Consider the following 27,956-nt stretch of genomic DNA (forward strand, 5'->3'; position numbering starts at 1 on the left):
TGGACAACAAGAGCTGGAACTGGCTAACGATGAGACACACGAGGCACTGGCATTGTTAGCTTCTTATAACAAAGAGAAACAGGAGGCTGGCGCTGTGGCACAGTGCGTAGAGCCGCTGCCATGCTGCGGGCCTCCCACATGGGTGCCGGTTTGTGCTCCGGTTGCTCCACTTCTGACCCAGCTCCCTGCTAATGGCCTGGGAAAAATGGCAGAGGGTGGCCCAAGTGCTTGGGCCCCTGCCACCCATGTGGGAGACCCAGATGGAGCTCCTGACTCCTAGCTTCGTCCTGGCCCAGCCCTGGCCATTGCGGCCATCTGGGGAGTGAACCAGTGGATGGAAGATCTCTCTCTCTCTCTCTCCCCCTCCCTCTCTGTAACTCTGAATCTACAATAATAAATAATTCTTCAAGGAATAATAAAAAAAGCAACAGATGAGAAGGGGAGAGCTCAATGGACAGAGCAGAATGGGAGCCTGGGGACAAACGGTGGCTTCCTAGCCGAAGGACTGCTGTGGGTGTAAGAGAAATGCAGTGCCCCCTACAGGCTGCCATGAGATCCCAGGATGGGTGTCAGGTGGCACAGGAAGTGAGCCACATGACAAACTTCAGGGGGTGCCCTCGTGGACACACCCTATGCACGTTGGTCGCATTTGGGGCGAGGCCACCTTCCCAGACAATGTGCAAGCATCTGGACTTGAGGAGCACTAGAAGGGTCCCCTGAGCTTCCCTGTTGCCTCACCCCACTCTCCTCCTTGCCTTCTGCCAAGCTCATATGAGTTTGCAGATGTTAAATGCTCACACAGCACTCGGTACACCAACTAGACAGACGGTTCCTACAAAGACATGGAAAGACCCCTGGTTCTGACTCATTTATGCTGGGCTTCTACTCCAGTGGGAGTCGTGAGTCATGGCACCCCTAGATTTAACTTAAAACAGCAACCAGAGACATGAGTGACAGTCCTGGATTGATATTGCCTGGGCTGATACAAATGAAAAATATCTTATACTGGCTTGCAACATGCGTGAGTCCAGTTACCAGCCACAGCAGCTCCTTGCACGGATGCCAACACTGATGTTTTCCAGCCCAGTTTTCCAGATCTGGAACCCCAGACTCAGAGCAGCTGAAGGACACGCAGGGATTTCGGCCTGTAGGGGGCACTGTGAGGGCTGGGCACTTCGCCCCAGGGAGGAGAGTGTGCCAAGGCAGGGTCAGCTTTCCCAACATCCCCACGCCCAGGAACTGGCAGATGTATTAAGGACACTCTCTTCACTGGGCTAAGGGTGCCGTTCCTCTCTGTCCAGGCTTAACATCACCGCGGACTGCACCCCCACCCTTGCTGTGCACCTGTGTCTGCAGGTGCTGGGGAGGGTGGCGGTGTGAGCCTGGGAGCTCCTTCCTGTAATCAAAGCAGCCCCCACGGTGCAGAGACAGAGACAGGGGAAGGATGGTAGTGTGGTCGTGTGCACTGCAATAGGGTGGCTTGATGGGAAGAGTTTTCTGGAAAGCTTAGAAAATGTGAAGTCCTATATATTCCAGAGAGCCCTCAAAAGGCGTGGGTTCCAGTACATGGAGGCCCGTGGCTGCGGCTGAGCACAGCGAGGTGGTGCAGGGTTTGGGAGCAGGCTGCTTGCCAACCACGGCCAGCAGCTGGTCCAGTCTCACCGCTGCCCGTTAGGTGGAAGGGGAGCAGCTTCTAACAGAATGTCTCTTCAATAAACTTCAAGTGCAGTGAGCACTCTCACTTTCTAAGCTCTCTCATGTTCTGAATCCAACCTCAGGCAGACTCCTAAAGCCGTCCTACTCAAGGCATGTGTTTTTATCAAAGTATTTTCACTCCCATTAAAAGAAGTCCGTTACTACTTGGATTTTTGTGCATTTTTCCACTTAAGGCCTCAAGAACTTAAGTGTAAGATAAATTTTTGATTGCTTCCTTATGAACCCAATGCCCAGTTCTTGTATACTCGTTGTTGTATTTAAGCACACACACACACACACACACACACACACAGAATTTCTATTAGAATAGAATATGTATTATATTTTAACATTCGTAAGGCACATGAAGCATGGCCTTATACCTGGTCTGGTTGGAACTACAGAGAATCCGATGGCTGCCTGTCTGTTAAGGGCCTGTCTTTGTATCGGTGGGACGTGAATTTTAAGTCATGGGGTGTGGCTACTAAGAAAACATTTCTGAGGATATTTTTTTCCTAGAAAAAGTTATTTGAAAATTTCCAAATTTTTCCTGATATATTAATTTCCTCCTGTTTTTGTGGTGCCACAAACCAAGACTTTGCTGTTTCCTTGTGTGTGTGATGCGTGACCTTGCTCGTATCCGTCAGGGTAGAGAGGAACCTGCCCGAGTATTTTTGACTGACTTCACAGTAATGTCAGAACCTGGGCTGCATTTACCTAAGTATCCATTTACGTGCGTGAGTTGCCCCTTCTAGCCTGGTTTATAATCTTTTTTTTTAAGGTTTTATTTATTTATTTGAAAGAGTTACAGAGAGGCAGAGACAGAGGCAGAGACAGAGACAGAGAGAGAGGTCTTCTGTCTGCTGCTTCACTCCCTAGTTGGCTGCAACAATTGGAGCTGCACCCATCCAAAGCCAGGAGTCAGGAGCTTCCTCCAGGTCTCCCACACGGGTACAGGGGCCCAAAGACTTGGGCCACCTTCTATAGCTTCCACAGACCATAGCAGAGAGCTGGATCAGAAGTGGAGCAGCTGGGACTCAAACCAGCACCCATACGGGATGCCGGCGCTGCAGACGGCGGCTTTACCCGCTATGCCACAGCATCGGCCCCAGTCATTCATCTTTATTTCATGAAATCAAGCCAGGGAGTTAAATGGCACCTCTGTGATATTAACAGTGTAGATTCAGTTCCATTGATCGCTGTGGTCTTTTTTTTTTTTTTTTTTTTTTTTTATAAGCGTGTCTTTATCTGGCCACCGTGACCTTCTGTTCAGCCTGCTATCATCGGAGGAACAGCCTGTGTTCATCTTTGGAACTTTCCCTCTCTGTGGCCCACCGTGAATTGCTCATTGTTCAGGCCTTCACTTTGCTGCCGTAGACGTGTAGAAGGTTTTTTTTTTTGCTAGTCTCAGTGCACTTGCAGAACACAATAGCCATTGTTAGCTCCTCGCTGTTGCGTGTGGAACAGACAGAAGCTCTCGGGGCAGTGTGTGCTCTGTCCCCCAGCCGTCACTCAGGGGACCCCTTTCCTGTGGTTTCACAACAGCGAGGGAGGCTGGAGCTGGATGGAAGCTTCCAAGGAGAGATCAGCAAAACTGAGCTTTGGTGAGACCCTCTGCCCTGGTGGAATGAGCATGAGGCTTGGCAAAAGTCTGCCCTGATGGCCGGTGTCTGGTTGGACATGGCTGCAGTGGGCTGTGCGTTGTGGACAGCATCAGTGTGCGGTGTGGACGGTCTTGGTGTTGTGTGGCCCTGCTTTGGAGAACTTCCCATGATGTGGATCTGCTCTGTCCAAGATGGGAGGCGGACACTCGCTTTCCCAGTGTGCCTTGCTGCTAGGTGCAGTCACGTGAGTTGGGCTTCACCATTAAGATGTGAGCACGGGGGAGATTCTGATGTGGAGGCACAGGAGGGAGCAGCTGGGGTGCAAGGGGTGTTTCTGGTGATGGTGGTGGTGGAGGCGCCTGCGTCTGGGGGACAGCTGATGGGGCAGTGGCTGCCCTTGAACAGCGCCTGATGTTGAACGGACCTGCAGGGTCTGTGTCCAGGAGCAGTGGAAGCTCTGCTGGGGCAGTTCTCCAGTGTGGCTTGGAGTCGTCCAGTGCTGCTCAGCCACCCTGGACGTCTCGACCTGCCAAGTGTCCTCCCCTACGCTCTGCTGTTTCCAAATGATGCTCAGTCCAGCGTGGATGGGAGTTCTTTCGTCACTGGGTGAGTGTGATTCTGTAATGGAAAAACGCGTAACGCTGTTGATGTGAGAAGAGTCTAAGCAAGCTCCCGTGGAGTTATCAAGTCATGAACTTGGACATATGTCCAACCGATGATACCAATTCTAACAAAGTCTTTTCACCTGGAGCCAGCACTTTTAAAAATATTGTAGAGACAGAGATAACAGACAGGTAGAGAGGTCCCATCTGCTTGTTCACTTCCCAAATGCCTGTAACTGCTGGGGCTGGGCCATGCGGAAGCCAGGAGTAGGAATTCTGCCCAGGTGTCCTGTGCACATGGCAGGGGCCCAACTCCTTAAGCTATGGTTGCTGTCTCCCGCGGTCTGCATTAGCAGGAAGCTTGAGTGAGAATCTGGAGACAGGGACTCAGCTCAGCTACTCTGATACTGGGGTGCCGGCGCCTTAATCAGAGTTTCAGGCTCTGGGCTGATGCCTCCCCCTGGGCACAACCCTTTCACCTTTAGTCTGACTGTGGACTCTTGGGGACCAGGCTTTTCCTGGGTTCTGTCCTGGATCTGCCAGGTTTTTGATTGCTACTGGCCGTCCATGCCTAGAGACAGACAAGTTAGGCGAGGACACTGGGCCATGCTGCCTCTGTGCAAAGTTCGTTTTTCTGGACGATGAGACTTCCTGACTCTCACAACCAGTGCTGCTGCTGTCACCATGTTTGTCCCCTTGGCTCAAGGCTCTGGAATCTTGGAACACCTGCGGTGTGTCAGTGGCAGATGGAGCCTCAGGCTGCACCGCTCGGCTGTGCTGGGATCTGTGACCCGGTGCTGACTGGCGACGCCGCGTGCCGACCTGCGCTCTGTCTCTGAGCCGCCCACGGGCCGCCTTCCTGGGCCTCTTTCTTTTGTGCATTTTCTGCCGGTGTGTGATTACCAGCACCTGGAAGGCGGGAGCTCTGCCTTGGCCCTTGTTTGGTTTGCAGGTCAAGAACGGTTGTGGCCACCGTCTTGGGACTGAGGGAGGTGTCCCAGGCCCTGCTGCCCCCAGGGGTCCCGGTCTTGGCTGCACGGACTCAGACATTCTGGCACTGTCTGCCGCCTCTCTGCTCTTGCTTGTTTCTTGGCCACATTGTTCAGGAACCAGACCTACTGGTCTCTGAGTGAGGCCAGGTTGTATGTCCGGTGTCACATCTGCTCTATGAGAAATCCCGCTCATGGATGGCCTTTTGGCTAAAGGTTCTTTGTGTGTTTAGATGGCTCCTTTGTCCTTGTGGGACATGTATCCTTGTGTGGGTCCCTAAAGAACAACAGGCTCTTTGTATAAATGATTTTTCCCCAATTTCCTCCTTTTCCAAATAGATCCCGTTTCTTCTCTGGCTGTGAGGCACTGGACACAGCCGCTGCTCTTAGTAGAATAAAGTCACACTGCATTTTAAACAGTTGCAGTCCCGACAAGCAACATAATTAAACCCAAGGCTTTAAGTCCTGTGAATTTCACCTGTCTGTTCTGAGAGGCTGCATCTGTGTAAAGTGCAGAGAGTTGCATGGAAAGTAAAATATTGATTCCACTACTCAGCTCTGCAAGTACAAGTGTCTGAGTAGTCAGGACGATGCCCAAACCCGGGTATTAAAATGTGAGGGCGAGAAAGGACCTGAAGACTTTTCTCCCAAAGGACTTGTGTCCTGGATTCATAAAGAACTCATGCAACTTAAAAATCAGGAGCGATATTACTGGGTAGAAATACATTAAACATTCAAACAGATGCTTCGGGACGAAGATAAGCCCAGTGGAACGAGGGCAGACGTGAACAAATGGCCAGGATAATTATTCATTAGGGAAATGCAAGCTAAACTATAGTTTGGTAACAACATACGCATTAAAATAGCCTGAAGTAAGTAGACTGGGCGTGCTTGGCCGTGCTCAGTGGTGAGGGGGCTACAAGGGAGCTAGAACTCCCAGCGACTCCCAGGAGGGCGCAGAAGGATTGACCACTTGAGCGAATGTTTGCCACTGCTTTATAACAAAAAGAATTAAGTGCACACCTGCCATGTGACCCAGCCATTCCACTCCTGGATGCTAAACCAGGAGCAGTGGAAACTTAGGTCCACACAGACACTTAGACCCATGTTGTCCTGGCGTCTTTGTTTCTGCTAGCCTGGGTAGCGGTCATCGGGTCATCCATTAGCCCAAGGTGGTAACACTTACTCATACAGTGCAAAACTACTTGGCAGTAAGTGGATGGCTTTGGAAATCAGTGACCTGAGTGAAAGGAGGCAGACCAGAGGCTGTGCAAGGTGTGACTTCTTAGAAGCAAAACTCTGGGGACATGCAGGTCAATCTGTCACTACAGAAGAGAGACTGGTGGTTGCCTGGGGACAGTGGCAGGTGGAGAGATGAGGTGCAAGGGGCCCAGGGAAGCTTCTATTATTATTTTCTTTACTGTTTGTATTAGTCTCATGCAGATCACATTTAGCGTCTTTTCCTCTAAGTAGATAATTTCTGAAAATCCACTTCCTGTCTACATTATCCTTGTGTGAGAGAATTACTTGGGCGTTTACTTTTCTTCATGTTTATTGAGTTACTTCTGCCACCCACGGTCAGTAGAGGAGCGACTTGTGTGTGTTTCCTTTCACTCAACCACACTCTGTGTGCCCATTCACTCTGGATATACTTCATATATATATTTCCTTATAAATGACCCAGAAATTCAATAAAAGTGATGTAGTGAAGAAAAACAGCTTTGTCTGCCCCACAGGAGTCCCCCAATAAAATTATAGCTTTAATTTCCAGCCTGACCTTTCCTCTAATTTGTTTGAAATTTCATGATTTCAAAGGAAATGAATTGCTCACTGAGGAATGAACCGACTCCGTTCCCATGGGGGATTTTGAAAACTGAAGCCCTGAGTCCAATAATCAGGTGGCAGAAGCAACGATGTTGTTTGCTGTCCCTTTCTGTCCCCCTAGAGCTTGGGGCCGGTCATGTGGTCCAACAGTCGTCATTTTCATGCCACTCTGATTGTAAAGGGGACTTGGTACTGCTCAGTGTTTCCTCACGCTTTGCTATATTTATAGATCACGGTGGGGTCTTTTACCAGGCAGGTTCTGCTTTGACTGGCCTGGCATGGGGCCTGAGGTCGGCACTGCTCAGCCACTCAACAGTTGATGCCCGGTGCTGGCCACAAGGGCCTTGCTATCGCCCACATAGACAGAGACCTTGTACCAGTTGAGTTTGCTCTTAAGATAAATCTGTCTCTGTCAAGGACAAGGTAGAAACTCACCTTCAGAGATACTTAAGTTGGAACATGGGAAAGACCGGCCATTCCTCTAGTCTTTCTTGTCCAGAGGTGACCGTGCCCCGTGCTGTCTGATGAAGAGCAAGGCAGTGGAGAGAGGGCGCTGGAGCCTGCACCCTGAGCTGGGTGTGAGCCCTAGGAGTGTGCTGAGTAGCAGAGGGAACAGTAGCCCCAGGTTTCCAACCCTCCCTGCAGTACCTCTGCAGCGAAGCACAGTGATCCCATCGGTAGCCTCTGGGCTTGGCTGTGCAACTGGACTGCCTTTAGAAAGTGGGATGGAGGTGGCTAGCACACACAGAGGTTCCCTTTGGGCTTGTGTGCCTTGGGGGCAAGGTGCTCAGCTGGACCCCCTGTTCAGGCAGTAGTGACAGGAACACCCCGTGTAGGTCGGCTCACCCACGTCCAGTCTCAGCCAATCAAGAAAGATAAGAAAGATGTTACTTAAGTTTGCACCAGTTTGTTACATAGAAAGAGCTGCATGACTCACTGGAGTAGGATGGCTGATGCTAGCAGTACATGTGAGATTCTGGGCTGGCTCAAGAGGTGGGCATCAGAAAAGTCAAGGACAGATAGAGGAGGTCAAAGTAGGCGCTGGGGGAGGCAGCCCAGGCCAAGGCCGCTGTGGGCTTTAAAATGTTTCTGGTGCACACTTGACGGCTGGGGGAGAAGTCATGAAGCTGAGCTGTGCGTGGACAGAAGGGCTTTGCTTCGTGCCACACGAGACCAGGTCTCCCACAGCTGATTCTGCCATGGGAGGGTGGGAAGAGAACAAGGCTGAGCAATATTTGTCTTTGTGTCAGTGCGCTTGGGGGGCAGGGCTGGCACTGCGGCGTAGTGGGTTAAGCCACCACCTGCGACACTGGCATCCTGGTGGGTGCCACTTTGAGTGCCTGTCATTCCACTTCTCATCCAGCTTCCTGCTAATGTGCCTGGGAAAGCAGCAGAAGACAGCCCAAGTGTTTGGGCCCCTGCACCCATGTGGGAGACCCAGATGAAGCTCCTGGCTCTTGGCTTCAGCCTGGCGCAACCCTGGCCATTGCAGCCATTTGGGGAGTGAACCAGCAGATGGAAGATATCTCTCTCTCTCTCTCTCTCTCTCTCTCTCTCTCTCTCTATCTATCTATATATATATATTTATAAAACCCTTTCTTTCAAATCAGTCAATAAATTTTGCAAGAACGCTCAGCGCTCCTGACCCGTGTGACTGTGAGGAACTCAGGCTGGGTGTTTTCCACGAGCCGACGGCAAGGATGCTCTACTGCTCTGGAAACCATGCCATTTGGAACGAACTCAGAATGACTTAGACAAGTGCCGGCTGCAATTCTGCTTCCAGGAAACCTTGGGTAAATAGCAAGCAGGGGGAGAACGGCAAAGCCACATTGTTTGCGTTTTCTGCAACACCCTCACTCTTACCGGCAGCCAGAGGCAGTGTGCCCTGAATGTGAGCAGGCGTGGAAGGTACCTGCGCTGCCCCAGTGGGCTCCACCCCTCTCCCCAGGGCCTTCCTCAGTGGGAGAGAGCTTGGCTTTAGCTGTAACAAGCACTCTCATGTATCCCTTTTGCATTGCTTTCTCATCACTACGGGGAAATGTGAATTCTGCCTCCGTGTGCAGTGGAAATTGCAAAGCCTCCCAACTGTTGGTTTTCTCCGAGCCTCTTCCGTCTCAGGGTCTCCGTGGAGCTCATAAGCTGAAAGTGTTCTTTCCAAATGAGCTAGTTGGTAATCACCCTCCACATGACTGTTTCAGATGATTATTATTGTTTCACCTTAATCTAAAGTGATTTATTTGCCAGCAGAAGACAGTCTGCCCAGGAAAGCGCGTGTTAACTGCCTCGTGGCTCATTAGGGTCCATGGGCAACTGGAGACTGGGAAATGCCAGCGCTCACCTCCGGTTCTGCACATTTTAAGCAAATGAGGAGGAGCTGAATTTCCGTTCTTGGAGAGAAAGGGGGCTGCTGGCGCTGAGTGCTTGGAGTGGGCTGTGTCCTGTGCGTTTCGGGAAGATAAGGAATAGGAGGCGAGAGTGAGACCTGAGTGTGTGTCTCCCCCCTCCCCCTGCTCCAGGCTTCAGGGTTAGGACTGGCTTCCCACGGGCTGGGAGCTCTCTCCTGAGTTCCCTCCGCATCCCCGGCACCAGCTTTTGTTCCGATCCGGCTTTTGTTGGAGCAGGCAGCATCTTGCTGAAGAGACCGGCCACCAGCTCCCTCTGGTGCCTCACTTCACAGCCTGACTCACGCCTGGGACTCCGTAAGCCCTGCCCGCCACCGTCAGCCTCTCCTCACACACAGTGTCTGGTGATGTGGTGCGTTGAGGCCGCCGTCTCCTCGTCTCTGTGCACACTCGTTCTAGCAGTGCGCCTCGGTGTCGGTCAGAGCTTGTTTGCCACCAGCCACAGTTCCCATCCTGAAGTCACGTCCACCTCGTCATAGAGATGACGCGCCCCGTCAGAGTAAGCATACTCTTCAAGAAAGAGGCTGAGAGAGGCTTTGTGGGTCATGTGGTCTGCAGCCACTCCCCTCTGTCATGGTTCCTGCACCTGCTTTCTTTGTAAAATACAGGAACAGGCGTACATCTGCCTCCATCTCCCGTTTATTTTGTCATTCTGTTTGGTGGCAAATGCAAAGCTGGAGGGGCGGAAGAGATAGGTGGGGCTGCAGCCAGGTGAGTGGCGGCAGGAGGGCTGCAGGAGAGAAAGGACATGGTGGCACCCAGGGCCCAGGCATCTGCGCTGTGGATGGGGTGCTACAGCGTCTGCCACCACTGCTCCTGCTGCTGGTGCTCAAGAGCCCAGAGACACTTGCCCCTGCTGTCACCCCTGCCAGAGACATTGGGCACTGTGTGGCTGGTGCTGCTGCTGGTGGCCTGGTCTGAGCAGTCCCAGGAGCCCCACGCTCTGCCATGGTAGCCACAGTTTACGGAGGAAGCACAAGACAGTGAAAGAATGTGGCTTCCCACGTCTTGCTTCTGCCTGTCTCCTATCACTGCCTGTTATTGGCTGGATGTAGCCAGTTTTAGCTGCAAGAGAGTCCGGGAAATCCAGTTTGCAAACGTCTGCTCCTTCCTCTGGAGAGTTGAGCCTGCATGGAACAGGGAGGGGCAGAGACAGAGTGAGCTGGGAACCAGCAAGCCCTGTGCGGAAGGATGGCTCCCACCAGTTTTGCCTTTTCCTGGCGGCGTTTTCCCTATAGCCTGTGTCACCACATCACCGCCTGTGCTCTGTCTGCACGTTCGGTTGTTCCATATCCGTTGTCGCCACCACTCGGGCGAGAAGGCCACGAGGGCAGTGACTGCTCTCACGGTTGTGCTCCCTGTGCGTACACAGAGGACAGTCAGTCAGCACTCGTAGGACAGCGGAAGCATCCTTGTACAGGGACCGCTTCTGAAAGGAGTGTGGCTCACTGAGCTGAGACTGACGCTTTGCACATCACAGAAAACAAGGGGTGGAAGAGAGCTGGTCAAGCTCCCTTCCCCTCCCCTCCCCTCCCCTCCCCTCCCCTCCCCTCCCCTCCCATTCCCTCCCCTCCCTTCCCCTCTCCTAAGTGTGCCTTGTTTGTACCTTCCCCACCAGAAAGCATGTGTTTCCAACACCATTTTCAGCAGGTTTGCTTTCCTGAGACCCCTGCCCTTGGCTTGTCCGTGGCTGTCTTCTCCCAGGGTCTTTACAAGGTTGTCCGTCTGCACCAGTGCCTGTCTGAATCCCTCCTTTGAAGGACACTGGCCATAGCAGGTTAGGATCCATCCTGATGGCTCCATTGCAATTGCATTGTGGCTGTGCGAGTCCTCGCTCCAGTTACAGTCACTCTCCGAGGTGTGGATGCCTGGAACTTCCCAGCAGGAATCTTCGGGGGGACACATGAAACCCAAAGCAGCCCCTCCCCCTTTGGTGCATTGCCACCGGGGTTTCATTTTCACAATTTTTGAGCCAGTGCTTGCATATTTGAAATGGAAACTTTCCCCATTTGCAGCCCTCGTGTTTATTTTTCTAGCTCCCATCCGAATCATTAGGGCGATAGGGTGTTTACTGCGTTGCTTTTCTGAAGGAGGAGACTTCTCCCCCTGTTTCCAAGGTGGAGGCTGAACAGATTCTCTGCACGCATTGCACAGGGCTGGCTGGGCAGGCAGGGGCACCCGTGAAGAGGCTGGACTTCAGCCATTGCCTCCAAAGTGTGAGGATTCCGTTGGCAGGGAAGGGAGCTCTCTGCCCCGTCCCACTCTGTGTCCAGTGACAAATGCTGGAACTGCCTGATAAAGCGGAATGCATAGCCAGGGACACGTGGGCTCACCAGATCACCCAGCACCTCTCGCTGGCAGGGCTGGTCTCCTGTCTCTAAGCCAGCGCTCCATTAGGGAGGACCCTGACTCCAGACCTGATGGACAACCTGCAGCTTCGAGGTGGGGAAGCTCTGGGAAGCAAACATACCCTCTCTGACCTTGACATAAATCGAATCTGTCACGGAACGCGTGGTTGGGCTTTCATCTTGCATGGTCGCAGCCTTGCTCTATGAACAGCCCACTGTTCTCTCCCCGAATATTGAGTGACCTTGGAAACAGCCTGATCTGTCTTGGCAGATTGAAGATAGAGAAAACAAGGGGTAGCCGGGACTTGCTGCTTCCTGCTATCGATCAGTGGCTTGAATGAGAAGCTCATTATGAGCTGGAGAGATGTGTCTGGCATGGGAGTCAAGGGTGGAAAAACTCAAAATGGAGGCTGGCAGCAGGGAGGAGTGTTTAAAACAACACGTGTGTACACACACGCATGCACACGCACACACACACGCATGCCTTTGTTTCCTGCGGGAGTTACATCAGTCCTGGTCCTCTGCTCGCTCGCTCTCACATCACACAGCTCTGGAGTCTGCAAGAAGTGGCAAGATCTCCCCGGACATCCGCCATCCAGTCTGGTGCACCTGCTCCCTGTAAAGACCGTAAACGGAGGTGCACGGTGGTGGAAGGACTGCCCCGGGCCCCCGCAGGGAGGCGGCCACACAGCTGGGGCTGCTCACGCAGCACCTATGCAGTGGAAAGCCCAGTTCTTTCTGCCACATTCTTCCCGCCCGACCCCTGAATCTCAGGATGCCAGCATCAAGCCCTGGAATAGGAAGATCCTGGTTCCAGATGATCAGTACAACACCCAGGAGGGAGCCCAGCCCCGGGGACACGCACTGCTGGATCCAAATCCTGACTCTGGACTTAGTAGACGTGGGGGTGTGGGCCGTGCTGCTCTCCCTCACGGGCCTTCCCGCTGGGGCTCGCTCTCCTTGCTTGTCTGGGTGGGTGCTGGTTTGCACTCAGCCAGTGAACACCCTGTAGGCCCTCGCTGTGAGGGGCTGAGTCCCCCCTCACTGGTCACTGGCAGAACTGCTGTGGCCAGAAAGAGCCCATCACGTTGTCCTGGGGGCCGGGCCCCGAGCTGCACCTGTGCGATTTGGAGGAGGGGCAGGGTGTGAGTCACACACCTCCAGTGACCCCGCGCAGTGAGACGCACGTCTGAGAGATCGCAGAAAGTCTGTAGAATAATGGAATGATGAGGCTTATCTTGGTGCCGATTTTGACATCCTTGATTTGTTTCTCATAATGTGCATTTTCACCATCCTGTCGAAGACCCCCTTCTGGCCTGGGTTTCCAGAAGTTTCTGCTCCAGAATAAAGTTAGCTTTCTGTTCCAATTTCTACCGACATTTGAAGTATCCTTGGGTGTGTCCGTGTCCCTGCATCTGTATCATCTAAGTAGACATACGTAGAAAGGGGACTTATTTAAAGAACTGGCTCACCATCACGGGAGCCGGTGGGCCTGAAATCTGTAAGACAGGCCGCTGTCTGTAGCAGAGCTGGGGCCGTAGCTCAAGTCCACAGGCACCTGGAAGGCACAGCTTCCTCCTCCTTGGGGGACCTCAGTCTGAGAAGACCCAGCCCTGGCTGGCTAAGGCCCGCCCGCGTGCCTCTGTGTCAACCTCTGCACTCCACATCTGCTGATTTAAGTGCCGACCTCATGGCGACAACCAGACCGATGTTTGCCCAAAGGCTGGGTCCCACGGCCTTCCCGAGTTGACGGATGGAAGCAGCCACCACAAGGTGCAAACTCCAGCAGGCCGGAGGGGATGGGAGACGGAGGCCAGGCTGCCGAGCCAGGGGAAGTAGGGGGAGGCAGTGAGGAATGCCAGGGGGCGGGGCAAGTGAGTGTCCGTCCCAGGACGCCAGGCCCCCGTATCGTTGAAAGAGAGATTTGTCTGTGCAGCTCTGGACTAAGCCGGGGTCCTTCCTCCCCATCGCTGACCAGAGGAAATGGGAAGAACAAGAGGGACAAAGTGACCCAAGTATACTTGCGGCTTCTGCTCTGCTCCAGGCCTGGTTCTGGTTCACTCTGACCACCACTGCCCCCTGCCAAGCGCTGCACCCCCCACGAAGGCCCTCTCTGTTCTGCACAGGGAAGGAGGCCTGAGTCAGTGTCCCCCCAGGAGAAAGATCCATCGCCCGCCAGGGTGCAGGCAGGCGTTGGTCATGCTCTCGCACCTGCCCTTGGTCTCTGTCCTTCCATCAGTATTAACTGAGTGCTGCTGTGTGCCAGGGTAGTGTGCAATGCAGTGAAGAAAAACTGAGGTGGGTATGGAGGCAGAGAACCAAGAGAAGCTCATTGCCAGCCCTGGGCTGCAGCCCCACCCCCTTCCTGCAGGCCACAGCTGCAGGGACTTTGCCACTTTGAACTGGTGCCAGTATGGCTGCAGGTGTGTCTCCATGGTGACCTTTAGGTCATTGCAGTATCTTTGTAATAGAACATCCATGGCTGACACTCCTGTTCCCATCATGCACCTGCCTTCTCCGCCCACATCAGTCTTTGTTGTCCATGGCGTCTGTGTCCTGGTCGTCTGTTTATGACATTAATGAATGCTAAAAATCAAGACTCTAGTCTGCTTCAGGGAGCTGATGGGAGATTGCTGGACACCAGGAAGCGATTCAGCCCTGAAGAGGAGGAGGTTTTAGTCTTAGCAGTTTCTTGGGCAGCCAGAGAGTGAGGCATCAAACCAGCCCCAGTGCGTGCCCGCTGGGTGGTCGCCTCGCTCAGGCCTGTTAGCTCGTGTCTCCAATGGGAAACCATGTGGGGAAGGCGTGTGGCAGCCATGTGCACAGAGCCTCAGCGTGTGACGTGACGCGCCACTGGCCCTCCGTGAGTGTAAGTGCATTGTGTTATTAATAATAAATCCTGCTGATGCAGTTCACATTAGTCAGACACACTTGTTTTACAATCTCTGTCATTTCGTTCCACTCATTTCGTCCTGTGAGAATTGAGCCAGTGTATCCGTCTCTATCATACGACACATCTGGAAGTAAGAAAAAAAGCAGTTTTCCACCACATTCCCCTCTGGTGCAGTGCTACCAGCATCACACGTGCTTGATAAGGTGCTGCCACATTAGTGACCAGCGAGACATCCGGATGCGGGGCCCTGTGTGTCCTCTGCCTCCAGATGTTGGCCGTTACATAGACAGAGCAGGTGCGCTACGCGCCGGCTCCATGCGACTCAGAATGACGCGGCCAGCCGGGAAATCTCTGCCCAGGTCAGCTGTCATAGTAGCAGCCAGGACGCTGGCCGACCCCAGGCCTGCTGACCTGTGGCATTCAGCATGGCTCACCGCCGAGCTGGCTTGCCCATGTGCTCAGTCCACAGGGGCCGGCCCGCTCGTGTCTCTGCGTGTGACATCACCTTTTGTTCTGAGAAAACGCGCAATGCTTTTCTTACCAAATGATCCCTTCTGGGACCCTGTGGAAATGTGTTAAGGAAGAAACCATAGAGGAAACCCACATGTGACCCCCATGTCCCCGCCCCCACCATGCTGTGTCTGCCAGCCTGGCCAGGAGTAGCAGGACTCGGGGCAGGGGGGCGGTGCGGCCAGGCTGTGTCTGAGGCTCTGTGTTGGGCAGGTGGCCTGGCCTAGAGATGTTTCAGATGTCAGGCAAGCAAATCACATGCAGGAAGAAGAGTGGAAGCTTCCAGATTTGGTGTGAAGCATGCTTGCCGTGTCCCGGCAACTGAGTGACTTAGAACCTCTGTGCTTTGTTTTCTGGGGTACCGTCCACGAAGTCCTTTCCCTTTGCTGAGTGGGGGAGCAAGAGAGGAGGCAGTAAGGGTGCCCTTCCTTTCCTGTGGGGCTTGTGAGCCCCTCGCCTGTGTCCCCCTGAGTGCCGAGGACAAGAGCCGGCTCCCCACCGGGGCCGTACTCACTCCTCGGCCTCTACTCATTTCTGCTCCAAGGTTCAGCCAGGACCTGCAGGGAATGTCCTCTCAGAACTAAACCCCCAACTAGGACTCGTTGGCCAGGCGTGTGAGGGGCTGCACGGGCATCCGAGCGTGCTCAGGTGGAGACCAGTGTGGCTCCTCTGCTGGTACCCGGGTCATTCACTGAAGCCCGAAGCCACCAGGCAGTGGGGGATGGGGCGGAGAAGGAGGTTTAGACGGAGCAAAGGGGATGGGGCCTTGATCATGGGGTTAGTGACCTTGTAAGAGGAGACGCCAGAGCACAGACACAAGACACATTCTCTCTCTCTCTCTCCCTCTCTCTCTCCCTCCCTCCCTCTCTCCCTCCCTCCCTCCCCTTCTCTCCCTCCCCTGTCTTTCTCCCTCCCTCTCTCCCTCTTCCAGGTAAGGACCCAGTGAGAAGACATTCAGGAAGAGGGCCCTCACCAGAAACCAACCCTGCATGGACCTGGACCTTGACCTGGACCTGGACCTTGACCTTGACCTTGACCTTTCCATCTGCAGAACTGGGAGCGGATCAGAGCCCGTGGTCTGTGACGGCTGCCTGAACACGGCGTCTCGTGTTTGCGCGCAGTCAGAGTAGATACCCAGGCTCCTGCGGTGCTGCGCGGGCTGGGCTGCCCCTCCCGAAGCGGCGAGCTGCTCACTGCGGTCCGTGGTTGTCTCAGCCGGCAGCTCAGACCCAGCATCGCAGGGTCTAGAATCCGCCTTCGTCCGTTGGGGTTATGGTGGTTCTGTTTGGGGCATCATTTCCCTTTATTTGTAAACTTGGAGTCGAAAAGTGAGCTCTTTCGTTAGTTAGCTCTAAGACATCACAAATGGGTGGACAGCAAAATAATCCCTCGCTGTCACTGTGAGTCCTACAATCTCTTTTCCTTCCCCAGAATCAAGGGTGGTTTGTGTGCTTTGTGCATTTTTTCTCTTGTATTATATAGCAGTATTAAGGGGACATCAGGAAGTTTGGAAGATAGGAATTAAATCTAAGTGCAAAGGTCCGGCGCTGTGGCGGAGCAGGTAAAGCCACTGCCTGCAGTGCTGGCATCCCCTATGATCGCCGGTTCAGGTCCCGGCTGCTCCACTTCCATTCCAGCTCTCTTCTGATTCACCTGGAAGGAGCAGGGGAAGATGGCCAGGTGCTTGGGCCCCTGCACCCACGTGGGCGACCCAGAGGAAGCTCCTGGCTTCAGCCTGGCCCAGCTCCACCCACTCGGTCCATGTGGGGAGTGAAGCAGTGGATGGAAGACCTCTCTGTCTCTCCTTCCTCTTTCTCTCTAACTCTGCCTTTCAAATAAATAAAATAAATTTTAAAAATATAAGCACAAAAACATTGAGACACATGCAGTGTTTTCATAGTATGCATTTCACATGACCTTTATGGAGCCCCTTCTTTGCTTGGATTTCAATATTTTTTGCACTAAAACAGACGCGTCTGTTAATCTCATTGCCACCACCTTTGTGACACCTGTCGCGTAGCAGCCCCCCCTTTCCTGACACACACACACACACACACACGTGTGTGCTGAGTCACTCTGCTGAGTCACTCTGTGGAGTCGCTCTTCCTGATGCTGTTTAGAAGTGCAGGGGTGTGCAGGAACCCCCCGGTGATGAACACACTCCGTCTCCAGTGTGTCGCACGGCTGCTCCTCCCCTGTCAGTCTAGCAGGTGCCAGGGGTCAAAAGAAGCTTGAAGGTGAATGGGAACGGAGTCGGGCAGGAAACTCAGCCTCCTCCCAAGCCTTGGCCAAAACGCCCCGCGGGGATGCTGGGGAAATTCTATGGAGACAGCACTGTTCTGTATCCTCACAGGCACCCGACATCCCTTTTCTGATCTTTTGTGTCTCACCTTACACATCACTTCCTCCAGGAAGCCTTCCCTGACTGCTTTTTCTAAAACACTGTCTCTCAGAGCTCTTGACCTTCAGTTTCTGTTAGAGAAACTAGAGTGACTTCTTCTTATCTTTTGAATGGGGCTGTCCCCTTTCCTCGCCATCAGAGACCTCGGTGTTTGCTGGGTGGATCCCGAGGCCCAGGAAGTTGGTGACTGGCTCTCGCATGTTTTGCATCTCCAGTGCCTGGCCCTGGACCTCCATCACCAGCTGTGGACGGTGCAGGAGGATGCAGCCCGGGCTGGGGAAGAAGCTTCGGGATGCCCGGCGTGTGACCCTTCCCAGGTCCAGGTCTGTCCCCCTGGAGCACACCTCCCACGTGGGCCGCTGGGGAAGCTGAGGGGTGCACGCTGTGCCCTCGTCTCTCTCCGCGACCTTATCTGAGCGCCTTGTCGCCGTGGCCGATGTGACACCTGACTCAGCCTTTGCTTGGGATCCCAAGGGTGCGAGGGAGGAACGGTCAGTGCCCTGAGGACGGCCTGCCGCTCGTGCGGCTGCTCACCCTGGCAGGGTCTGCGTGCAGAGCGCGGCCCCCTGTGGTCCCGGGAGGGGGACGTTTCCTTTTCAGGGGGCGAGGAGGGTCTTCTCGGGGCTTCCCTCTGATCCTTTTCTGGTAAGTGCTCCGAGCCCAGTCCTGGGAGAGGGGGCTCCTGTGGGCACGGCGCCCTCCTGTCTCACGGCCTGTCCCAGCCATGTTGCCGCTTTTCCTCTCTCTCCTCGTCATGCTCTCTTTCCAATACTGGGAAAGTATTCTTTGCGAATTTCTCCGTGTCGTATCACTCCTAGCCTTCGCATTCTGTGAAACCCTGAAATTACTGGAGAGGGATTTGGAACCTGCGTGAACCGTGACAAATCAAATACCTTCGAAGGCTCCAACGTGAGATGGGTGAGAGAGATGGGGTCCACCTTGCAGAAATGACATTTTGTCGACTACGTTTTAACAGCAGGCTTTTTGCGAAGCTTCCGCCGCAGAGAGGTTTTCTCATAACCTTCTGGTCTCTTCCACAGCCTTTCTGTCTTGTGATTCGGGTAACTGAGCGTCACCTCCCCAGCGCTGGGGACAGAGCCATCACCATCCTTAATGTGTGGCCTCTGAGAGAGAGGGAGACACATCGCAGAATACGTATTTAATTCTCTTCTTGTCTTCAATTCTGCGGGAATAAACAAATGGAGTGAAGCAATTTCTGCACTGCTATGATATTATATGATCCTAAATTATTCCCATCCGCACTGTTGGGAGGAGAGACTATATTATGTTAATTCATTAAGATGTTTATAGTTGGGAGTCTGTCCTCGCAGGAAATGAAGCAATTCAGAAATTACAAAATCCGAGGCAAATAAGGCAGCAGCGATGACATCAGAGCGCTCCCATCTTGGTCCCTGTTCCGAGAGCCTCTGGCCGTGGACACGGTCGCTCCAGCAACCCGGGACTGGCCCCTGCCTGGAATGGGAGCACGTTCGGCTGTCTGTCTTACACGTGAACTTCTTAAGACAGCTGGGCTCTGAAGGCTGCCAGGGCTTCGGCAGGCAGGCAGCAGCAGGGGCATGGGGTGCTCAGGGCTCTGACCCCCACCTGCCCCAAACACACGGGAACCTTGTGCTGCGGTCAGGGGGCCAGGATTCCCTGTAAGGAGGAAGGAGTTGGGGGCAGAGGGGGATCTAGAAGGTTTCTGGGGCAGCCCTGCCCCTCCCAACCTCACCTGTGGTCTCCGCAGCCCCTCTGGCACATTTGGTGTCCGTGGTGATGGGGCCTGGCAGCCCATGACCGGGACCCCGGATTCCCTTGTGGCTGGGTCTTTTCCCTAGTGGCAGGTGGCACGTCTTCTGCAGTGGGCACAAAGGCAGCGTCATCTCATCTCTTCTTGCGTTGACGAGGGCACAATCTTGTCTGCATTTTAGAATCCTTACGTCTCCAACAGACGTGGTAAGGCAGGGCACGAGGCCAGGGGTCCTGAACACTGGCAGAGAGACGGAGTGTGCGAGTCCCGGGGTGGCACCCCTGTGGTTGCCACGGGAGTGAGGGAGCGAGGCCATGTGCGCTGCACCCAGCTGCCTGCTCTCGTCCTCGGCGCCTGATGAATTGGAGTGTGTCTTGCTGTTTTTCTGCGAGTCACGTCCTGTTTTAATGAGGACATTCCTTGTGCCCCACACTGCTCCAGCGCAAGCCGGTCCCCTCCCTGCTCTTCCTGGCCAGGATCCAGTTGCTGGGGGTGGCTCCTCCATGTTGTGGGCTCCGGCTGGGGGTTTGCTTGCATAGTGGAGACCATCACTCCCCATCCTCTCTCCCACAGTCACAGGCTCCCCAGTTGTGCCAGTGAGGCACCTGCACCAGCCGGGCAGCTGGATGCATTTGGACTCATTGCAAATCCATGTGCTTTCGGTCTGCACCGCGCTAGCCCCTGACTCAGAGAAGTGACTCGCGTGGCATCTCGCTGGTGGTTAGCTAAGGACAGAGAGCTGTGCCGCCGCCTGGGGGTGTGCACGTCACAGTGGCGTGGTGGACAGAAGCCATTCGATGCTGCAGGGTGGAGCCAGGAGATGGTCTGTGAGTTAGGACTTCAGAGGGGAGCGATGTTTCCGCGGAGGGAGCTTGGACAAAGGCCAGAGGCGCCACGGCTCTGGGGACAGTTGTGGCGCGTGGTGGTTTGCACTGATGAGAGAGCGTCAAGTGGAGACTTGACTGCGGTGGCCTGGCCTTGCACTTGGTCTTTCTGTCTGTCTGTCTGTCTGTCTTTCTTTCCAGGTGGGGGAGATGGAGTCGATCCTGGTTTCAGAAGTGCCTGACTGGGGAAAATGTGGCAGGGCACCAGAGACAAGGCTGCTGCCGGAACACAGAGAGTGTGTGAAGGTGAGCGGGGAGGGGCCGTGTCTCCAGTCAGCACCCCGTCCTGAGTTCCGGCCTCCCTGATGCAAGTGTTCCCTGGATGTGTCCCCTCCAGTGTGCACAGGTACCAGACTCAGCAGGTCCCCAACAGAGTGCCTGCACATGTTACCCCGGCCTTTTTCATGGCGGTTCATGGCAGCTCCACCCTTTCAGTCATTCAGAACAAACCTTGGAGTAGCCCTTGAGCGCCCCTGCCCCCGGGTCGGCTGGCCCAGTGCCCTTGTGGGCAGGCACCAGCCCCTGAACCAACCACAAACCCCATTTAACCCCATTTAACCGGGCTTCAAGTCCTGCCTCCCCCCACAACTCTCTCAACTCCTTCTCATCCTCACTCCAACCTCACCTTCTCAGGTGCACATGGCCCGCAGTGTCTATACCGCCTGCTGCCTTTCCCAGCACTGGATCCAAGGTTCCAGGGTGCGTCGTGTTTACCATCTTAGAGCACGTGATCCGCTGTGCTGCTTTGTGGTCACCTTTCGTACTGAAGCGTGGCTCTGCGGGGATGCAGATTGCTGTGTGTATAGTGTCTCCTGTGTCTCAAGTCGCCAAGAACCAAGTCTGGCTTAGAAGAGGGTCCCAGGACATACCGGATGAGGGGTGAATGAAGAATGGGCATTTTGCTGGAAAGAAAGCAGCTGGCCTTGGACAGAGTAGACGTGTCAGCTCCTGACCTCTTGGAAGGAGAAGGGTGGCTCTGAGATCCTCCGCTTTCTTAGCCGAGTGCTGAGATCTGACTTGGGGCAAGCAGGAGGAAAATATCCACGGGGAGTGAGTTCTGCCTGGTGGTGCAGAGTCTGAATGCTTGTGTGAGATCCAAGCTCACGCACTTGGTGTATGGATCTCGCTCAGCAGAGAGCTCGGGCGAGAATGAACGTTTCCATGGACTCCAGCCGTGGGGTTGATGACGCCTCCTGGGGAGAAGATGAGGGAGACACCCGGGGACGGGCACCTTTCCATGTGCGCACCAGAGAAGCCAGCTTGTGCCGGGGAAGATTTTTGGCTGTTCACTTTGGCGTTACTGGGTACGTCTTTGGAAGTGGATATTGAAGAAAGCAGACGAGCAGAAGGTCAGAGAAGCCTCTGTCCCCTGGTCTCCTGTGACTCTCGGTGACGCTTGCGTTGCCTCTTCGATGGCTGGGCCCCTCACCCCTCCGTGTGCCGTATTCTAAGGTCCTACCTGCAGCTTCTAACCCAAGTGTTGGGGGGATACCCTCGTCAGGATGGCAGACGACGCATTCCTAGCCCAGAGTGCTAATGTCACCAAGGCACCCAGCCTGTGTAATGTACCCTTTGCTGTGCAGGATCCCTGGGCACCCATGCGCTGTGAGGCTTCGACCCCAGGGATCCCTTAAGGGACTTTCGCACGTTGACCAGAGCCTCCAGCAAATGCCTCTTTAAGGAAATTCAAACAAAAAGCCATTTTCTTTTCCTTTGCTTTTTTACTCTTCAGCGACTCCTTAGAGAAAAGGCAGAGAAAATAAGGTGTTAGCTTCAGAAAGGAGTGCTGATTGGGGGGACCAGTTTGGACTTGCATTTGATTGTGCCCCCCGCCGGGAGCCAAGGGCCCTGATAAATGCCTCCCTTTGCCTTCTAATAGAATCCCAAGCTGTTGTGGCTGGGTTGTGCCTCTGTGAGGCCCTTTGGAAACAGTCACTTTAAAGAGGAGTTGGTTGACTTCCACGCTCCACACGCAAGGGCCAAGTGCATTTGCAAGAGTGTGCTCCTTCTTCCTCAGGAAAGATGGGCTTTTCCAGGCATGATGGCTGCTACCTTCAAGGTGGGCCCTCTGTGCTGGGGTGGGCTAGCAAGCAACGCCCCCGGGTCTCCCCCTTCTCCATCGTCTGCTTTCCTCCTTTGGTTGTTCTTCACCAAAGCACTAGGCTGCGTGGGGCCGTCTGTCTGTCCAGTGTACGCAGAGCTGCGGGAGGACAGTGTCCAGTCCTTGGGATCTGTCTCTTGGTCACAGCATTGAGCGCGAGAGTGGCAGTGCTGTTACCATTGCTGGTGGGAGCGGGTGTACGTGTTGGTGCTGCAACACCGCTGCCTAACAAAGCTCCCCAGATCCAGGGGCTTAAAACAAGCTGTAAACTGGGGCTTGCCTGGGGCTGGTTGTTGAGGCTGGGCTAGGCTGGGCAGCTGTGTTCCGTGGCACACCTGGGCCTGGACTTGGCTCTTTGCCGTGTGTGACTTGGATTTGCTGCTGGCCACGTGTTTTCATGCCAGCGGGACAGCAGCTGCCTGGGGAGAGTGACAGTTCTCACTCAGAGGGAAGGCCACGTCGCACAGGCCTCTGTCTACATCCTGTTGAACAGGCAAGTTCCATGGGCATGCCTCAACTCAAGGGGTGGGTGAGAATTATCTGTCCATTCCGAGAACAAGGAAAATGAGATGGCCAAGCTTGACACCTGTCAAACAGGTAAGCATGGATATTTGCCACAGGGTGGCCTATTCTGCCTGACCACCGGCTGCGTAAGGGGCCCGAGTCAGGGTCCAGCAAGTTCATTCACTCGGCTATGAATTCTGCTGACACTTTTGGATCCCCCGCTATGTGTCAGGCCCCTTGCTGATCACTGAGCTTGTAATGATAAAGACTTGGAGGCATCCAGGGGTCTGTGGACCCTGGGATGGTGCTTGCGAGTGTTGCCAAGGCTGATCTGACAGCCTGCAGAGAGGCTCAGAGAAGCTGAGCTGTGGGAGGGACGTTCTCTATCCTGGGTGCCGTGAACCTGAGCTCTTCTCCCAGCCAGTGGCTGTCTCAGCGATGCAGGGCAGGATTTTCCTGGTCCTGAGGGAGTGCTGTGTCTGGGGCCCTGAAAGACTCAGCCACGAGTGTGGCAGGGAGATGGGCTGTAGCAGGTGAAGATTAGAACCAGGACCTGGACAGAGCGAGGCATCAGCTCTGAGGACTGGGAGGCTCCCCCGGAGTCGACCGTCGTCCTTGAGAGAGCTCTAGAACTTGGCCGCACGTCGGGATGAGTGACCCCAGCAGAAGCTCCTGGAATCAGGGAGGCAGTGGGCAGGCTGGCTCAGCGGTGGAAGCGCTGAGTCGTCTGAATTTCCTGCAGTTGTGATTCATCCACGTCAACCTGGTCTTTAGTGTTCGTCAGCGATGCTCAAAGGTGTCTTTGAATCACTCCGCGTGTGGGTTCCTGGCAGCGAAACAAATGTCTCACCCCTTTGCGTCCGTGGGGCACAAAGTGCCAAGACCTACTGCAGGCTGGGAAGCGCTCTTACAGAATCAAGGCATGGAGGCAAAGAAGGAAAAAATGGGCTTGTAAGGAACATCTCATGAAGCTGCTGGCGAAAGGATAATAGAAGCTTGGAGGATCTCCCAGGGTGAGAGCCATCACGGCCAAAGACACAGCACGTGAGTGTGGCTGACCTGGTCAGCACTGAGCGGACAGGTCACTCCCCGAAAGTGTAGGCTCAGCAGTGACCCTGACATTTCATCCCCTAGACCCTGCAAGGGGAGCAGATGAGAGCAAGCCCTGTGTCATCCACCGAGCCCTGTCCACAGTGAAGCTTTGTCATCGACACATTGGCTTGACAATCAATCATTCCCTTACCCTCACAGACGGTGCACCTGCTGGAATTATCCGAAGGACCGCTTGAGTGGTCTTTTATGAACTCTGCTGTTTTGGCCCTCTGTAGAGCAGAGAGCCATAAGCCATAGTGTGAGTGCGAACTCTGCGCAACTTGTTTTTGCAAATGGCATTCTCCTGGCACATCACCCTGGGCGCCCACGTACCTGTGGGTGTGGGGAGCGCTTGTGAGACAGGGGATCCTAAAATAATGACTCCTTGGCTCCTTAGAGGATGCTCTTTCCGGGTCCTGCTGCACAGGGTGGGCTGGGCATGCCAGCAGTGTGTCGCCTGAGGGTGGGAGGCAGGAGGGACTCCTTTGATGTGAATGAGAGCATCCTTCCCGGAGTCTGGGGCTGGACACCTGCGTCAGGTGTAGATGGAGACTTGAGTTATGGCTGGGTCTGTGCACCCAAAGGTTGTGCCCAGGATTCCCCTGTTGCTTCTGGTTGCTGCTGTTTTTGGCTTCCTTGTTAGGCAGACCTGATCCTACTGGTAGAAAGAGGACCCGCAGCCTAGCTGGGCTCATTGGAGGCCCTTGGCTTTCCTATCTGCCGAAGCAGAGGTTCCCCATGTGCCAGCATCTATTGCAGCCCCTGTCCCCACTCCACAGGGCTGACTGGGTTTGGTGCTCCACCTGCAGCGCTTGCCATGCCCGGGAGGGTGGGAGGCTCCATAGCAAGCCCTTGGTGTTGCAGGTCCTTCTCCTGTCTCCCACGGCACAGGCGTTCCCAATAGGACCCAGAGGGTGAGGACGGCAGCGGCAGGGTTTGGGGGCAGGCGAGACTTGAGGCATCTGTTTCTGCTCTGTGGCCTCCACTGTGACTCCTCCAGACACTTGGTTGGTCACCTGTGCTCCGCCTCGTGTCCTGCGGCTGCTGTCCTCCTCTATGACCCCTTGGCTCCATCCCTTTCAGCACTGCTTCTCTTGCACTCCCTCCATGTAGTCATGCCGTGTTGGAGGGCAGAAATAACTGAGTGGAGTGGAGTGAGGACAACTCACACTTGAACTTGACGTTACTCCATGAGTCATTTCTCAGCACAGTGAACTCTGCTCACCTGTGTCCTGCTCAAGCCCAGCCCGGCACACTCTTCATGGTTGGTTCTCCCCCTTCAGGCTCTTCCTCTCACGAGGTCCCAAATTCCGACTTCCCCAACATGTACCACACTTTTCCTCGGAATGCTTTTACTTTCTCTGTCCTTCATGAGGTTGGGGCTCTCATGCAATGTGTACCCCAACCTTGCAAGGCTTATAATACCTTTATAATGCCTTTTTTTAAAAAAAGGATTTATTTATTTGAAAGGCAGAGTTACAGAGAAGCAGAGACAGAGAAACAGAGAGACAGACAGAGAGTCAGTCTTCCATCTGCTGGTTCACTCCTCAGGTGACCATAACAGACAGAGCTGTGCTGTTCCGAAGCCAGGAGACAGGAGCTTCCTCTGGGTTGCTCACATGGTCGCAGGGGCCCAAGGACTTGTGCCATCTTCTTCTGCTTTCCCAGGCCATAGCAGAGAGCTGGATCGGAAATGGAGCAGTGGGGACTAGAACCGGCCACCCATAGAGGATGGCAGCACTGCAGGCGGTGGCTTTACCAGCTATGCCAGAGTGCCAGCCCCTTATCATGCTGTACAGTCCCATCCCCGCAAAAGTGTTGGAAGTGCACCACTTGTCTCAGGGTTGTAGTAGTGATGCTAACATAGATTTTGCACAGGAGAACAAGCCCTTGGCGGGGTAGGGTGCTTGGAGGTTTTTAGTTGCTCTCACATGTGCATTACAAGGAGTCTTTCCCATAAGGAAACCTCTCCTTCATGGTCCACAATGTTCCCAAGGCTTAGACGGCCTGTGAGGGCCATGGGCCTCTCTTTTGCAGAGAGAGGAACTTGCCTCCTGCAGCTGCTGGCCAAGAAAATGAGGGAGGCAGAGAGTCCCCAGAACAGCTCGTGTTGCAGGCTCAAGTCCAGGAGCGCACGAAGAGCCCAGCCCAGGTCAGCTGAAGGCCCGTGTTCTGCAGACGGAGAGAAATGCTGGCGTGTTGCCAATGGCATCGCTCGTGCGCATGCGCGGTGTGCGTTTCACTGTGCTAACGGACCAGTGCATCGGCGTGAGTCTTAACCCAGTCCGTGTGCACAAATCTCCATCCGTGCTGCAGGGGAATCTTCACCACGCTAGGGGCCCTTGGTTTTGTCTTGGACATTCTTGCCTTTCCCTTCTTCATCCTGTTAGACTTGCAGGTCCGTATGGACGGGAAATTCACTTGTCTCATGCCTGCTTGGGCCCGGAATTCTTCGCTGTACCTTGTTGCCTTCCAGTAAGGATTTTGGACGAGCGGTCACCTGGAGCTTCGTGTTGGTCACAGCCACAGATGGGGACATTGTGTCCTGCTTACCTGCTGATCAGTGAACATCCGGGATTCCAGGTGAGACGCAGCGGTGAGCTGGCGCAGACCCCTCTGCCTGGCGGTGGCAACAGAAGTCAGGAGATGAGCCACACTCATTCCCCGGCAGCACCCGTGGCCTCACCCCTGCTTCAGCCTGGGCTGTGGTGAGCGCTGTTTTTGGGTTCATCTCCAGGGCTTTGCGAGGCTAATAGGAGTCCGTGTCAGAATGGGTAGAGCTGATGGATAGCACTCCCTGTCTTCCCACAAAAAGGCATTCTCGCTGCTGAGAAAATTGGACCATTCTCTCATCCCTGTGTTAGCTCCTTTCACTTCCAGTCACAGTGGCTTCCTTAAACCTGTGCCCAGAGCACGACGTGTCGATGGTGTGTAATACGCTGCCCTTCTTGGTTGTGCTATGATTTCTGGTGGCGTTTAACTACTGTTACAAAACTGCGCATCAAGGTCTAAACACAACAAGGACGTACAAGATACGCCTGCCGCACTTCACGTATGCTCAGAGCAACACAAGTTTGGAGCATTGTGCAGGTCAAGGTGAGAATATTACAGGTCTGAGACGGGTGCAGGTGGAGTGGCTTTAAAAAAGTCGACACATCCGGAACATCGTGTGGCAATTCTTTGTCTGGAGCCTGAGATGACTTTGGCTGTTTTTAGCCAAATGGCTGTAAAAATAGAGAAAGCGATTTCAGACCAAAAGGTGCCCATGTGTGGCTGTGACCATCTTTGGTTGTGTGGCTCCAGGGGGAGCAGTTAGGGGGCGCTCCTGTGTGTTTTACACTGCCTCTGTCTTGGCCAAACCAAAGGACCTGGTGCAACCTCAGAAGAGAGAGAGTGTGAGGTGGGCTCAGTGTTGACCCAGCTTGAAGGGGCGGATGGTTCCAGGAGCCTGGAACACCATCCGGGTCTCCCACATGGGTGCAGGGGCCCAGGGACTTAAGCCATCTTCCACTGCTTTCCCAAGGCATTAGCAGAGAGCTGGATCAGAAGTGGAGCAGCTGGGACTTGAACCTGTTCTCAGTAGGCCAACTCTGCAGCTAATGGCTTAGCTTGCTGTCCCACAACGCCGGCCCCCACCTGTGACCCTCGATGGTGTTGGGGTCCCTGGGGACCAGCTCTAAGCCTGCTCATAGTGTGATTAGGCGCTGGCCTGGGCGTCCCCTCTTTGTTTAAGCTAGTGCTGTTCCACTTTCTGTCATTTCCAGTGAGAGCGCTGATGAATGCACGGCTCAGACAGTGAAATGTGGGTTCCCGAGCTTGACATGCGGAGCGCCTCCCACTGCAGTCCTGGTTGGTGATGCAGCCGTAGTGAGCGGGGCCCTGCCCAGGCACCTTCTGCCCTGCCCACTCCTGGCCCTGGTGCTGCTCCTGTCCATCTCCCGTGCTTCCCTGTACAGGAGAGTAGTCGATTGTTTGCAGCCTTCCGTGGGGACCAGTTAGGGTGCAGCCCAGTGTCTCGCATTCCCTCTCCCCTGCCCCTTGGGACCGATGTCCACCTGTCAGTGTTGAAATTAGGCCTCAAAGCCCCGTTCACCCCTTCCCTCCCCCAGGAACAGGTTCCATAGCTGAGACGGCTCTCCCCCTCCTCATTGCAAATGCAGCCTCTGTCTCCACATTTAATAAAATTTGCCTTGCACTATAATTACGTATATGATGGGTCTAATTGCACTGTGAGAATATGAGTCCCTGAAGAAGGGAGTCTGTGTCTCTCTGAAGTTTTTGTAATCTCTGTGCTGTCCCCAGTGCTTGGCAGCACGCAATGCATTCTCTCTGTGACACGGCTGTGTTCTGGAAGTTG

At 54.3% G+C, this 27,956-nt stretch overlaps 1 long non-coding RNA gene across 5 annotated transcripts in view; it reads left to right on the forward strand.

Moving 5' to 3' along the window:
• The first annotated feature begins 3,065 nt into the window (after positions 1-3,065).
• LOC127487226 (uncharacterized) overlaps positions 3,066-27,956 on the forward strand; it is a 340,317-nt gene continuing 315,426 nt past the window's right edge. For 3 of the 5 annotated variants that reach the window (XR_011379684.1, XR_011379683.1, XR_011379680.1), the window contains exons 1-2: positions 3,066-3,905; positions 15,799-26,182. This is a non-coding gene — a long non-coding RNA (uncharacterized lncRNA). The remainder of the gene's footprint in view (positions 3,906-15,798; positions 26,183-27,956) is intronic. The other 2 variants (XR_011379682.1, XR_011379681.1) reach the window with 2 other exon arrangements.

This window comes from Oryctolagus cuniculus, chromosome 10 (genome assembly GCF_964237555.1).
Source record: "Oryctolagus cuniculus chromosome 10, mOryCun1.1, whole genome shotgun sequence".
NCBI lineage: Eukaryota > Metazoa > Chordata > Mammalia > Lagomorpha > Leporidae > Oryctolagus > Oryctolagus cuniculus.